This window comes from Manacus vitellinus, unplaced genomic scaffold (assembly GCF_001715985.3).
Source record: "Manacus vitellinus isolate BGI_N305 unplaced genomic scaffold, ASM171598v3 scaffold_15_pilon, whole genome shotgun sequence".
NCBI lineage: Eukaryota > Metazoa > Chordata > Aves > Passeriformes > Pipridae > Manacus > Manacus vitellinus.
Genome location: NW_021939122.1, coordinates 7,288,503 through 7,303,106, shown reverse-complemented (window position 1 = coordinate 7,303,106; position 14,604 = coordinate 7,288,503).

Sequence of the window (14,604 nt, the reverse complement as noted above, 5' to 3'; positions counted from 1 at the left end):
AGTCTGTGGTGTATGGGCAGAAGTTTCTGCCATGTATTATATTCATCTGGCTTGGCCCCCCCCCGTGATCCTGCACACCACTGGCTGTGTTGCATCTCACTTCACACTGAGATCCAGTCAACATCACTGTTGAACTGCCCTGTGATTAATTTTCAAGTCTGAGCTGCTTCTCTTTCAGGAAGGAACAAGGGATTCACTCAAATGAATGATCTCCAACTGCCCACATAAGTTGCCCACCCTGTTCAACACTGATGTACACATATACCAGCAACACAACAGCAAGGCTGGAGAAATCACTCCCTTCTGGTTGCATACCATCTATCTGTAAAAATTCCTCCCCACATCTCCCTGTTCCCTGGCCCTCTCTCTTCCAAGTCTCCATCTTCTGGTGCTGGAAGCAGATTTTAGAGTGCCAGTGACTGCCATTTTCTATCCTAGGTACAGGAAAAGATCATCTGTTTTAAGAAAAGTTGTGACAGCTCCTAAATCTTAGGTTCCCTTTCTCTGTACAGGAGTGCAGGGATTTGCTTGGCAATCAGCTTTCCCATCCATGGGAAAGGCCCCCTGCTCTCACGTGCTCACCACATAAGCCATTTTATTTACATAGCTGAGTCCACACATTTATATTTAGTATGTTTGAGAGGCCACCATGGACTTAGAAAGCTAAAAACGAAGATGGAATAAGATGTAAGAAGGCTAAGGGGGAAAATGAGTGAAAACTGAGGAGGCTGGAGGTAACTACAGGGCTTTCTTGGCTTGTGTGGCTATTAATGCCACTGTCTTCTGCTGTGAGCAAAAGGACCAGAAGTTGAGGTCACCTTTGGATATGAACCCAGGTCAGATTCAGGCCCTTCTTTAAACATCCTCACTTTAATGCAACTTGAAATTGCAAAACCAACTCAGACTTATAGACTATAAGACATCTATCTATCTATCTATCTATCTATCTATCTATCTATCTATCTATCTATCTATCTATCTATCTATCTATCCATCTATCTATCTATCTATCTACTGATTTGATCATTTTTAGTTATCACATAAGACTGACCAGAGTCAGGCCTGAGGTCTCTTGCTGCAGTGCTTTAACTCAGGTCTCTCATGTGAGCATCCAGGAGATTTGCTGCCATTCTCTCAATGAACGCCCCCCAGAAAGAGAATCATTTGATGACAGTTGGGAGCCGATTATGTGTTCCTCTTCCTCCCACACCCCTCCTCTCTGGTATGTATTTATTTCCTTTTGCTTCCTACAAACATGCTGTGCAGCAGCATTTGCTTCTCAATTGCAAATACTTATTAAAAAATGAAACATTAGACAGGACAAAGATCTGATCTGCTCATGGGCAACGGGGTTGAGTTTGAGGAACATCTTTCAGATCAGGTTTTGGTGCCAAATAGGAAGTAACTTGTCTCAGATTTGCCTTTGTCTTCTTCACAGTAAGTCCTTGCATAAAGTTGGTCAAACCAAACACTGAAAACAGCGTTTATTTTTCAGAAGTTCTCAGATAAGAAGGAGGTGGGCTGGCTGCAGCAGAGGACCTTATGTGAATGTGGTCCTGCTAAGCTTGTGCTACTGCTCATGGCATATTTTTGAGTCAAAATTACAGAAAAAAAATCAGAATAAAATCTCCAAATATGTATGAAATTTTCTTGTCCCTTACTCCAACTATACTACATTATTTTCTAATTAAATACAGGCTTAAAAAAATACCAGAGTAATGTCTTTCAGCCTGTGTACTGGTGTTTACAAGCTCTTCGCTTGGACTGCCCCCTCTCTGCTGTTGATGGTTTGGGGGATGTTATGGACCAGCTAGCATTGCTTTACTTCTGAATGGGAATGACTCAGAAAAGAGAAGCATTCTTATAAATTTAAAGCACAAAGTTATAACTTGCTTTGAGATACAAACTCTTTGACAAATTGTTCCCATTAAAAAGAAAGCAAAGTGTCAGGCATGTTGTTATGCAAATAGACCGTGTCCCTGAGCAGAACATATTTGTATTTGATTGTGTTTGTATCTGATCATGAACTTCACTTTACAGTGTGCACTGCTGCAGCTTGCCCAAACACAGCTTGCTGTCATGCCCTCCAGAAATGTTCTCAACATGCTGTTACAGGATTATCCCAACACTTAAAGCTGGGATCTGAGACTAGCAATAGATATTGTTGCTCATCTACTGCTAGCATCCATCTGTTTGCTTCTTCTCCAGCCTTTTTCCTGCTTCCCAGGCTGCACCTGGGGCAATTGTTGGGGTTTCAAGATTTCAGCCAAGATTCACCTGGAGAGGTCATGTCTTAGGCGAAGGGTGGGCTGGCTGGTTGTGGTGGCCTATGGGAGTACAGTAGGATACTTAAATATCAAAGGCAGTAGCTAAGTAAGCTTTGTTGGGTGATGTTTGTTCCTGTGGAGAAGGCAGCTCTAAGCTGGGCACAGCCACTACGTGTTGGGAAGTGAACTTTGAGCTATTAGGGAATGACCTCGCCCATCTGTTGTTGCTGTTACTTTTACTTCCCCACCAAAATAGCACCTTGAAAGTAGGACCTGCCTGACAGTGGGAGCTGGAGATACCTGGGTGAAAGGCTGGTTCTAAAGGTGAGTGCCTCTTCCAGAAAAACACGCTACCCAGAGGGTCAGATGTGCACTGCTGGGTGTCTGGCAGGGTGGGCAGAAGCTTGTCCTGTGTCTGGCTCTGCTGGAAACTGGGGAGGGTTGGTAACTGGGCAGGCTGCAATGAGCATGTGACCCTGATGGGGTCTTGGGCCAGGTGACAACTTCAGCTATAGCAAACTGAACCTTGTATGGGCATTTTGGGCATGCAGCCCTGCTTGGCAGTATGCCCCATGTGCTAGTGAGATGCTTTGAGTGAGATATGAATGTTTCAGTGTTTGCCAGTGAGCCTGCTGGGCACAAGCCTTGGTTAAAAGCAAAACAGAGGCCTTGGGCTTATAGGTTTCAACTGAGTTACTGTTGGCAGTGAGGACTGGTGCAAAGATAGGGGAGAACATAAGAATTTGCCAGCTAATGTTGATTGATCAGCTAGGCAATATATGGTGAGTCATGGGGTTTGATGCTGTCACTAGCCTTAGCATCACAGCTGCTGGCTAGCTGGGCAGGGGTGGCTAGTTCCATTTCGCTATAGTCTGAGGCTTTATGTTTGGCTTTGCTTCCAAACAAATTGGAAACAAGTTCACAAAATGTTTTGTTCCCCCACGTGCAGAGGGTATTGAGTGGATCTGTTTCTGCTAGCAACTCTAGTGGCACACAGCCTGCTGCAGCTCTAGTGACTTTTCACCTGAAAGGTCTGCTGGAGCTGGTCTGTGTCCACAAATAGCTTTGGTCCCAGCTGAAAGGGTTTTTTTCTTACTATAAATGTATTTGGTAAAAATGTTACATTCAGTGCCACTAATTCCTTCCTTTAGCAGCTATAAGCAGAGTAAATGAAACTTTCATGAGTCTAAAGTACATAACTTTCCTTCAAGCTCCAGGGTCTGTTTTTCTGGTCATTCTGTATCAACAGGGGCTCTGCTGGTGATGTTGAAGTCTTTGGGGAAGATGATGCTGCTCACCCAAGCTGGTGCTGTAAACGGTGCTAAATTATTGCTCATCACTCTTGTCCTTGGTAGACTTTGTGTGGCTGCTGATTGAGGCTGTTTGTGAGTTGTGGTTACTGGGAGCAGCAAGGGTTGTGTGCTGCTTACCTGCCCTGGCTGGGACTGCTCCCTGCACAAACAAACAGGACTTTTGGACCACCTGCTAGACAGCAGACTGTTTCCATTAGCTGAATGCCCTCAATCTCCTCCCCTTGAGAGGGTAAATTGCCCTCATGTCCTCTGATGAGATGCACTTCAATTATAAAGAGAATGAAAAAGTAGTTCCCCTGGCTCCAAAAAGAAACTTCTTGACTCTCTGGACTGTTTTGTGCTTTTCTGGTAGAAAAGAAAGCTGGGGCAATAAGTGAGGTTTTGGAGTTCAAGCAGGCTCTGCATCCAACTGCCAGCTTGCCTGGTGTCCGTGCAAACAGCAGTTTCCAGGAAGGTAATTTCTGAATATCCAGGCTCCTAATATTGTGGTGCTCTGCTGAGAAAAAGTGGTAAAATCCTCCCTCTCTGCAGGTGTGCCCACTGTGAGCCCCCAGCAACCCTAGTCACTCTCCTCTCCTGGGAGTGGGGTTTTCCTTTCTGCACTGGGGTATCCTGACCCTTGAGAGTAGCTAGGGCTTAGCTTGCCTTTTTTCATGCTAAAGCTACCTTTCAAGGTGTTAGCAGATAAAAATTTCAGTCACTAGTTCAGTGGCTTAATGCATTTATGGAATAGCTGTGGCAGCATTTTTAGTTGATGGTTATGAAATTTCCTATGATTGAGGAATACAGGATTATGAATCTCCTGTAGCCTATGGTAAAACTTGTTTCAACTCTGGCATGAAATTCAAAGGAAATTTTAGCCTTTTTTAGAAAGGCAGAAAACAGTGGTCTTGACTGGAGGTAAAATTCTCTTTTAATGAATCCAAGCGCTATTAATCTGATATTTCTACTTCTAACAGAAGTTATTCTTGCTTTAGATTCATGTGTGCTTGCAAAACTCTCACCTTTAACCCAGCAACACTTATGAGAGAATGTTGCATCATCTAGCTTTAGGCAGAAGCCACCTAATTTTACTCTTTAGAGTGTGTTAAGTGAACTGAGGGGAGGTGACACCCTTCTTAAAGAAATGCAGTCTGTGATGGTGAGAGGTTTTAGGGGATTAGCTTCTGCTTGGCATGAGGAGAGACAGAAGTAGAGGCAAGATTTTGCCTTGGTGCTCTATGGCCTTGATAAATCAGGCACCACAAATCAATGCTGTTTTAGATACAGAACTTAACAATTTCACATCCCTTAAGGGTGGGAGGCAGAAGTGCCCTATCTTTTGATAAGATCCTCCTGTTTCTTACTTGTATGTTAATTTAGCAGCTCCAAAAATAGCAACCCATAGTATCTAGATTCATAACTCTTAATTAAAACTCCTAACAGTGTTCAGGCTCCACTGTTGGTTTGACCTCTATGCCTCACCAGGAGCATACATTTCAAGGGATTTTTGCCCTCTTCTTGGCGAGAGCCATGTGACTTATCCCATCAAGTTAACAGAAGGTCATATAATAGTCATAAAAATATTATGGATCCCTCCCACATTCCTCACCCGTGGCAAAATACTGCAACAGGGAACAATCAGTGCTTTTTAGCTGGGCATCCAATAAATCTGGAGAGGTATTAGGCAGAACTGAAGCTCTACAGCTGTTGGGGTGGAGAGTGAGTGCAGATAAACGGCTTGAGAAATGGAGGCTTTTTTTTCCTCTGTTACTGTTTGGAAGCAAACCTGTATTTGAGGTATGTCTTTAAGAGCAGTAAATGTTCTATTTCTTAAAAGGTCTTGTTTTCTGTTTATTGGTCAGCTGTGTTACGTAGGGAAGTAAATTCAATGCAGTTGAAGTAGTTTTGCAGAAATGCTATTCTGCTCAGTTGCTTTTTCAATTTCTCTCCAAACTCCCTGCCCTGCTCCTCCTGAAGTCTCACTGCTGCCAGACAAGCAGCTTTTAGCTTTGTCCCTTGGATTGCAGCAGCAGTGCGTAACTCTGGCTTTTTGTACAGAGGAACTGCAATGTCTCCTGCAGGCTCTTCACAGCTTCAGCCTGCTGAGTCCTCTCCATCTGGCTACTCTCTTGGGCTCTGCTTGTAGCTGATGACTGAACTGTGCTGACGTTGTCAGCCCAAAAAAAAAGCCAGGGCATTTCTTCTCCCTATGGTTCCCGAGTTTGTCTCATTGACTCGTTCCTTACCTTTTCTAAACCCCTGTGGAAGGCCTGGGGGAATGTGGCTCTCTTAATACATCTACTGTTTGATCTGCCCAGGGTCTGAGCTGCTGTGTGCTCATATCCTCAGGATGGGGTATTTGGGGTGAGAGTTGTCCCATGTACAGTGGCATGATACTGGTTGCTGCTGTTTAGGCCAACACAGGGTCACAAAGTTGTCATGTCACTTGGGTTTCCTGCAGAGAAGACTTGTGCAAACATCTGTAAACTTTCCTCCTTCACAGTCCTTAATATTTTCTGAGACCTCTTGGTTCTCCTGTGCTTTGTCTTGGCATGTACAGAGATTCTGTTTGTGCCTTTCTTGAGCACTCTGCCACCATTCCAGCTCTTCTGTACAGTGAGTTTATCTTTCACAGCCCTGCTGAGTCCTGCATGTCATATCTCAAACTTAGCTTTAGCAGAACCTTTACCTATGAAATGCATTACATTTTGTTAAAAATGTCACATGGACCAGGAATGGAAGGACACTGATGCCACGTTACTGAAGGTGTTTCCCTCTCCCCTGGCCTGTTGGTTTATATTTGTTTTTGCTGTTTTTCATAGTGTCATATCAGAATTGTGCTGACCTTCACAAAGTTTTGATACAATTTAAATGAGCCCATGTCTGTTGAAATCAATGGCAAATTGTTACTACATTGGTATGGAGGATAAAAAATAGCCTCAAAACATATCAGGCTTTACTCATACTGTGTATGAGAGCCCATGTAGGCATTATCTACTGTTCTGCATTTCAGTTTTCTGTAATATTTTAAACTGACTGACAGAAAAATAAATTATATATATGTAGAAGAGAAATGAGTTGCCTAGGATCATTTGGGAACGAATAGTGGCAGCAAAACAAACCTTACCTCTCTAGACCCAGCTATGTGACAGTCAAGAAACTCAGCCAATAGTCAATATAACTATGACTAACTCCTGCAATGACATTACATTTCAAGTTGAACATTGATATTTATAGGCTTAAGTGTGTTTCTCCCAATAAAGTATGATCATAGCTGTATTCTCAAATGATTTCTCTGTGGACGGCAAGTAGCTGGAATATTAAGGGTATTGGAAGTGTGTACAGACAGAATTAACAATCTTAAGAAACTGATGTATGCTCCTGTCATTGACTTTATTGAGAAGTTCCTGAAAGTATTGCACAAACAAAGGAGTAGGCTGCCAGGCTATGTGGCTGTTGAGGAAGGTGTTCCTGATGCTGGAGGTCAGAATCTATTAAAACTTTATCTAGAAGTAAATTAATATGCTGCTGGGGTGAGGTCACACACAGCCACTAGATTTTTCTGCTCAGATAGTTTTCAGGCTTAAATTATGCATATGGAGGAGGGCAGGAGGAGAGAACTCCAGCTCCTTGCCTATTAGCATTTTGCAGAAACTTCAGATTTTGGCACGAGGGTGACAGCCACGCTATCTGGGAGGGAAGGAGTCTGATTTCCTACATTTGCAGGATATTGGGGACTCTGCATAACTTTGGGGTGTGGTGTATGAATGAGAAGTCTCAGACCCACAGAGACTCTGGGTCTAGGCTGGCACCTCTGGGATGCATGTGCTCACTGCCTTACAAGGATGCATTGTGGCCATCTCCTGTCCCAATATTCTCCACAGGGAGTGGAATGGGCAACTGTAGATCAGCTGCTGTGCAATTGCCCTTTCTTTGATGGTGTCTGCCAGCAAGATGCTGCCTGCCAGCAAGATGCTGCCTGATGCAGAGCAAAGCTGGTCTCTGCAGGGATCCTGGACAGCCTCAGTCTTGGAAACTTCCTGATGATCAGACTGAGGGCCCTCTGTAACCCTTGCTCAGGTGAAGGCCAGGCAGAAGGAGAAAGCAGACCTCAAGGAAATAATTTCCCCAGGGAAGCTCCTGCAAGACAAAAAGCCAAATCCTCTGTAACAGAGCCAAACATCGATGAAGGAAAAATCTAATTTCCCCTTCTTGTGGGGTTTGTTGTACAGGAAATGTGGTCCTCTGGGACTGATGTAAATTTTAGGCATATTAACTACTCTAATGCTGTACTTGTCTGAATACCCCAAATTCAGGATCTCCCTTTAAATAGTCAGCTGGTTCTAAATGGGAGTTGTTCGGCTGGAGATGCTGTCTGCTTCTTCCACACCCCACCCACCAGTCTGCACAGTGCGGTAGGTGAGGGCCAGTGATATTGCAAAATAACTGGCATGGGTTATTTCACTTGATCCCTTTAGCCTTCCACATAATGTGCTAATGTCTGTAACCTCTAGGCTGTTTCTTCAGCTATTGCTGAAAAGGGGTGTAAAAATGCAGCCCTTCAGATGTGGGACACTGCCCTGAACAGCAGACTCTGTGTCTGTCCCTGCTCGTTCCTGGCGGTGCTGCAGCTTATCTTCAGCCAAGGTCTGCCTCAATTTGAATGGACTTGATTGCTGCAAGACTTGGGTGTCCTGCTAGTCCTAGTGATTTTGCTTGTGATCAGGTGGTTTGTTGCTGAATTCTCAGTCTTGAGAGTTGACAGGTCTGGGTTTGCTTTCTAGTCCTGCCTTTGTGAGCAGGTGGGGTGGTCCTGGGATGGTCAGTGCAGGTCTGTGACCCAGTTTCCACACAGGTGCCTAAGGACTGTTGCTTCAAACTGCTGTGAGGTGGTTCAGTGCAGCCATGTGAGAAAAGATGTTGGACTGCATCAGACTGAGTGCCCCAAACTGTTACTGTCACTCATCAGCTGTGATCTCCATAACTATAGTTACAGTGCAATCACTTGGCAAAGGCTTGTCAGTGATAGAAACCTGTCAGATGCACCACTGAGCAGAAACTGCCTGAAGAACCCATGTTTCTAACTTGGGCTCTATTTGGCTATCCCAACAAGAGGGCTGTGTCTTAAAGAAGTAGTATGCTGCCTGAGGCATGCCAAGAAGAGAATAGATAAGTTTTCCTTACATGGAGAAAATGCTTGTGGTAGAAACCCAGAAGGCTTCAGGAATAGCATTTAGCATGCACGAAAAGAACTACTTCAGGTGTCTTTTGTTGTGTTAATTGACTGATATCCAAGTATGTTTTCTCACTGTGCTTTCAAAGAGTGGCCTAGCCAGATGTGAAACACTCTTTCTAGATGAAGGAGCAGCTGTGTGTACTAGCTGGGTTTGCTTGGCTTTCAGTCCCAGGGAAAGGGGAATCCAAGTGCTCAGCTGTTCCTAAAAAATTGCTGGTGAGGAACACAAACTAACAGACACAGCAGGGGTTTTGCAGCAGACATTTAAGGAGTGGAGATATTTTCCCCCAGCAAAGCTCAACACCTGTGTGTTCCCACACAGCCTGTGGGCAATGGGCTCTGTGAGGGGGCTGGGTTTGAGCCCGGACCCAGGAAATTGCCCTCCAACTTGGGCATTGCCTGCAGTGCAGAGGGGCAGTGGGCAGTCAGCCCCTGCAGCCTGGACAGGGGCTGGGCTGTAAGGATGAAGAAGGGCTGAGTCCAGCCAGGACCAGCAGAGAGTGAGTTACTGCAGAGTTAGGTTTACTGACCGTAAAATTCAGGAACAGAAATAAAGACATGTTTTTTCTATAAGATCTGTGCAGGTTAAACAAGAACCCATCCCACCTTGGTCATCCTACAACACTGTCTTGTTCCTGTAACAAGCAGTGGAACATAACGATGATGCTCCTGATGGCAGAAGGGGGTAAAAAAGTATGCGATGCCCAGTTGTGAAGACTGATTTCATTTACTGCTGAAAAATTGCCAGCCTGCCTTCATAGCCTTGTATCCCCTGGGGACCAGTAATGCCAGTTTATGCAGTTGTATAAGTACCCACTGGCTTCATCAGGCTGGAGCTCTTGGTGCAGTTTCTCTGTCGTGTTAGCTGAGTGAGAGCAGGAGTGGGTGAGGTGACGTTACCCAGACCCCTGTTGTTTTGAGAATCACACAGTGATGCAGGCAGCTCCCCGTGCTTAAATGAAGCTCTTGGTAGCAGACTGGTTATATCAAACACTCGGTGCCCTGGCAGCACTTCTGAAAGCCAAACTCAGAGTGAATGACAAAGTGTTTTTCCGTTCCTTAGAAAGTACAAACTGCTTTCCTTTTTGCTTCCCCACCATTCACTGCGTGTGGGGGATTTGTTTAGGTTAGGTTGTGTTAAAAAAAAAAATAAAAATCCATGTGTTATCTCAGAGCTGTGCAGATTAATTCAGAGGAAGATTTACTTGAGTGCAAATCAAAGGCTTAGTTTTCTTGGATAGTTCTTCAGTGTCTTGAATCTAAATCCATCATGCTATCGCTGTAGCACTCAAATATTTCAAAGGAATTTGGAAACTTTGCTATCTGCTGCAGTTTGTAACCAGACTGGATGGACTGGGTGTATTGTTGTCTTTTTTCTTTCTGTTCTTGGGGCTCCTGCTTTGCTATCTTTTATCTAATTTATTTTTGTTATGTGTAGTATTGAAGAGATCTGAAGCCCAAAGGAAGACTGTACAAATAAAAGCTTCAACACAAATCCAGGACATGCACTCTCAGTTCTGTGTAAACAGGTTCTAAGCTGAGCCTGTGTAACTGATGTGCCCAGGGCTGTACTTAACTAACCTCTCACTACCCAGAAGCAAGAAAATATTCCCATTATTGCTATACTTGTCTAGTTTTCCTAAGTGTTCCAGGCAGGAACCCTTTGATTTAAATTGCATTAAATGTGTTCATCTCCTTGTATTCCTTGCTTCAGGTGTTAACTTATTTCCTACATTATATTCTCAAGTTTTTTGTTGTCCTGCAGGTACTGGCCTACCTGGAGTGCTCTGCTGCCATATCTGGATCAGACAAATTAGGAAGTTGTTGGGAACAACAAACTCTCATGCTCAACAATTTTTTCATGTGAGTATTAGGAATGGCAGTGAGCGGCTGCTTGTGAGCACACACCTTGTGGGTACTTCTGTGCAGGGAGGGCTTTAGAAGTGAATAACACTTTCATTCCCTCTAAAATATGAGTGTACAAAGAATATGGGTCTCAATGTATTGACAGTTGGAGATGGGCAGTCCAAGAAATGTTGGCAGAGCTCTGAGATTCAGCAGAACAACATTGTGGGTCTAGGTTATTTAGAAAGTTGGGCAGGATCAGGTCTGGGTGTTGACAGATAGTTTATGGTTTGTGTATAGCAGCTTGGCTTCCTGGACTGATTCTTGTTGCCTAGTGTGATCTGGAGGCATTCCTAGTGAGGAATTGACTGCTGGCTCCTCTGTTGCATCCACAGGGCAAGCTGGAGACTCTCTGCTTTTTCCAGCAGTTGTGAGCACTTTTCAGTTGAACATGTGTGCAAGTAAAATTATTTAAAAAAAAAACCCAAACAAATAGATGTCAGCTGCTGATGCAGCTCTTTAGTCTGAGTGAAAAAGCAGTGTGGCCCTGAGGCTGAGCTCCACATCTGGCTGTCAGGCTGCAGGAACACTGAATGCAAGGGGTTGGCCTGAAGGAGATGGGGAATTCAGACTCTGAGCCAAAGACACTGGGATCACAGGGAAGGATAGAAAACCAGGTGCAGGAGCAATGTCCGTGGTGTGATTCCAGCAAAAGGGCAGAAAGCTTAAGAGATAAGAGGTTAATTAGCTAGAGCTTGGGGTGTTGTTTGGTATGTGTCTTGTAAGTTTGGGAACTAGCACCTCTAATGAAGCCTCTTCCTTTGGGATTTAAATGCTGGGTTCAAATAGCAGTCAGGACAAGGAGAAGTTTTGTTTCCCATGTCGCATCAAACTGGAAATGGCAAGATATCCAAACCAATTGGCGGCTTGTGCTGTCAGGTGCAGAAGACTGAGAATTGCCAGCCAGTTCTTTCCTTGGCTCTTCCTTTAATTTCTTCAAGTTGTTAGTGTGTAAAGTTTCTGTCTCAATCATTTTTGCTCTGGGCCTCTATGGACCAGCTTCTCTGCCTTTTGGTTTAGTGAGCACCAAAGCAGAACTCAAGTGACAAGCCTTTTTGTACAGGAGCTTTCTCCTGCATGTTTTTTGCAGCTGTGGGCTGTCATGAACGCTCCCAATTTTTTAAATTCTTTATTCTGTCCATATTTCTGGCTCTGGCACCATAACTGAGAGGTGGGTAGAAATTTGGTGTGTGGGGGTGTTTTTTTGTTTTGATTTTTTTTTGTTGTTGTTGTTGTTGTTGTTGTTGTTTTTTTTTCTGCTATAGATTCTGTCTCAGTGCTGACACTAGTAAGGTTCCATGTCAGCATGAGACTCTGGTAATTGCTTGCCTTTGCCTCTGAAAACATATAACTGGTGTGCTTCCAGTGCTAATAAAAGATGTTTCCCACAAAGGTGAGCTCATGAGCAGTTTTTAAGATACCTTTCTCTACTATAATGGGATTACCTGTGGATTTAATGTCCTCTAAAATCTTTATCAGCAAAATTTTGGATCTGCTGCTGCATTTGTTATCAGTTGCACATGAGCATATTTGTGAGACACACTCTGTTAGTATATTTAAAACCATGAAGAAGTTCTCCCACTGATTTCCTTTTTCTATGGTACAAGTCTGTACTGGTGAAGTTGATGGTAATTCTGACTAGTGTAAGCAAGATAAAATCAGTTCATTTCTGCTCAGATCACAATTTTTTTGACAACTTTCTGGAAAGCCTAGATAAATAATAACCCTTCTTTTCATAAGAAACCTAGATAAACAAGAAACCTTTGCTATTGGAGGCACTGTCCACTTTGCCAAAGGTTTCTGGAAGCAAGTTAGCTCTGAACAAGAGACATATCTGAGCTATTCAATTTTTTTACCAGTGTTATTGAACAAGGTGAAAATGTTGCCTATGGCAGAAGGAGGAGACTCATTTGATTATACCCATAATTTGCTGTTGGGTTCTCTGGGGGACATGGACAGTTATTGTGACCCCATGCCCACTGCAATTTCTCAGATATTGTTGCTGATGTAATAATATGCCAATTCTTTTTTCATTTTTAGGGTCTGCTCCTTTTCCATGTGTCTGTGGGTGAGAAGTTCAGAGCCCTACACTCTGCTTCTCATGTTAACTTTCAGATCCATTTTATCCTCTGCTCAGATCTTGTTGGTATAGTTCTCTGTGCCCAAGCGTTGAGTTTTTTTTTTAACCTGGTCCAGATGAATCCTTTGTTTTAGTGACATCTGCCTTATTTGGATAGGCCCTGCTATTCCAGTCTGTAAATTCTTCCAAGAATTTACTTCCAGGCTAAGATCTGTTTGAAGAAAAAGAATTTTCCCATGTAGCACTTCTTTGAATTCTTGCAAAGATGTAGTGCTTTGTATATGGCCTAAGTCACTTGTAAAAGCCCCAATGGACAGTTGTAGTGCTGGGGTTGACTTGCCTGCACTACTGGTTCCAACCACCAAGTGAATTTACCTGACCTCTTGGGTTTTCAGCTGGTTTCCTAATCAGCCTGTGGCTTAGTATACTCGTTCATGTCACTTTGGACCAGTTTTTGACTTTTGATGTTAAGCACTGTCCAACACCTTTTGAGCGTATTGAATTTTTGATGGAATTTTAGAACTTGAACAAGTTATGCTGTTTTGACATTGCCTTTTGAATGCTATGCTAACTATTTGTTTTCTTAGTGCTTCATCCAATTCCCTTCCAGGTGTTTTCTCAGACTTTGTCCCCTAGGAGGTGCTCTGAGATAATTTCCCACTGATTAACTGACAAGTCTGTTTTCTGTGTTTGCTTCTTAAATCCTTGTTTAAGCTACAGCAGGACAATGTGCTAGTTTTCTTTTTTACTATAATCTAAAACTTGACAGTTGAAACACTCACTATAAAGGAGGATCTCTTCAACTAGTTATTTTGTGATCAAAGCTTGGGAAGGAAGAAAAAAAGGAAAAAAGCTTTCTGGAAAGAAAGGAAGTTGCAGCCTGAACCTGATAAAACAAAGGAGTGTATAATGCATTGCTTAAATTGTAAATCTCAGCAAATATCCTTTCAGAATTTGCTCTGGGATTGATGCTTGGCAGCAAATCATGGCTGAAGACAGGGATATTTTTGGCCCAGTTAGGATTTCCCTTCGTTTTGTAGCCAAGTGCAAAACCACCATCCAGCTGTATTGCTAGATATAGCACTGACCTTTTTACCTTATTGGACCAAAGTTTGATTCTTAATTGAAACTGCACTATAATTACACCTTATGTCCCAATGGACACTTGTCTGTCTCATAAAACCAACACACTATATTGGAACAATCTGTTCTCAAGTGATACAGAGCAGGCTCTGGGGAACTGCTGCCTCTCATCTCTGCTGGTGGTGGTGATGACTCCTCCAGGACAGCATGGCTAAAGCTGCTATCAAAGGAGGTGTACACCTGGGTGTAAGAGGGTGGTGAGGTTGTGGCTGGTTTCAAGGGACTTGGCTATTCCTTTTAACTGACCCTCCAAAACATTCCCATGAAGCAGAAGTAAAACCCTCAGGTCATTGGAAAACACTTTGAGTTCTCACAGCAAGAGGAAGGTGCGTCAGTGCTCCTTCATGTTTGCTGTGACATTGGCACAAGTCTGTAGAGCAGTGTGCATAGGTCATGCCAGTGCAGCTTGACACTGGCTTCATGACTGGAATATATGTCCTGTATTTCAACACTGTAATAGGAAAAGCACCAGCTCCACTGACTTCTCAGAATCACAGAATTGGTCAGGCTGGAAGGGACCACACTGAGTCACCTGGTCCAACCTCCCTCCTCAAGCAGGGTCATCCTAGAGCCCATTGCACAGGATTGTGTCCAGACAGTTCTTGAGTATCTCCAGTGAGGGGGACTCCACAACCCCCCTGGTCACTGTTCCAGTGAGCAGTCACCTGCACAGTGAAG